We start from the raw sequence: 1,067 nt of genomic DNA, 5'->3' as shown, positions 1-1,067 counted from the left end.
GGACGCGCCCCGGCGCAGCGCCGCGCCCGCGCCCGGGCCGCAGCAACGCCAAAGCTTCGCCTCTCTTGGGCGCTTGGCCGGGAGCGCAGCGGGAGGAGGGAAAACCTCCCTTCGGAGCAGCGGTTTAACCGCGTCGGTGTCGCTCGCGCGGGGTTTTAAACCCGCTCCAACGCCCCCGAGGCCTCTCGGCGGCGCGGGTGGCTGCGCAGGGGGGTGCTCGGCCCCCCGGCGCGAAGGCGGTTTCCCCAGCTCCGGGCCGAGCCCGGGAATCCGGCGGGAGGGAGGTGGAAAGCACGCGGCGGAGATGCGGCCCCCACGCGAGTCCTCCTCCTCCGTGTCAGGGGGGAAGCGTGCCGAGCCGGAGTCACCCTTCCTCCCGGGCCGGGAGCCGGCCCCGCCGCTTCGCCGCCGCCGGGACGAGCCGCACGTCGGAAAGCAGAGCCGGCGGCCGCTCCGGCGCGGTCGGTGCGGGCTCCGACTCCGCCAAATCGCTTTGCAGTTGTCGCCCTGAGAGACGACAGCGGCAGAAGCCGGCGGGAAGAGAAACGCCGACCTTGTTCCGGCTCGCCTAGAGCTGTCCTGGCGGGAACGGAGGGGGGGCGGGAGGAGAAGGAAAATCCTCGGAGAAAATCCCCGACGGAGGCGCGGGAGCTGGGGAGGGGCCGCTGTGCCGCCCTGCCTCGGAGGGGCGGCCGCCTCGGAGCAGCTCGCTTTACAAAACCGCACACTTTCTAACCGCACACTTCAGCCCCGCGCAGCCCGGACCCTCCCCAATCCCGAGGGCGGCCCGCAGGAACCCGAATCCGCACCCCCCCGCGCCCCCACGCGTGTGCGCGCGCCGCCTGAAAGCGCAGCAGCCCGGCAGGCGAGCTCCGCTCGCCCCTGCGCGCCGGCGAAGGCCCCCGCTCAGCCACGCGAGTTTAATTTCCCCGGAAGCGGCTGCGGCTCGGCCAGCGCCGGGGACGCGCGGGGCGCGACGCCCTGCCGCGGGGCTGCAGCGCGTCCCGGGGCGCTCGGCCGTACCGCACCCGGAAGCGAATGCCAACAAAAAAAAATAATAATAATTA

The sequence above is a fragment of the Rhea americana genome, unplaced genomic scaffold, assembly GCF_003343005.1.
Source record: "Rhea americana isolate MKP2758 unplaced genomic scaffold, rheAme1 scaffold_41, whole genome shotgun sequence".
Lineage (NCBI taxonomy): Eukaryota > Metazoa > Chordata > Aves > Rheiformes > Rheidae > Rhea > Rhea americana.
The sequence above is the reverse complement of the archived record's forward strand: the minus strand, read 5'-3'. Positions refer to the sequence as shown.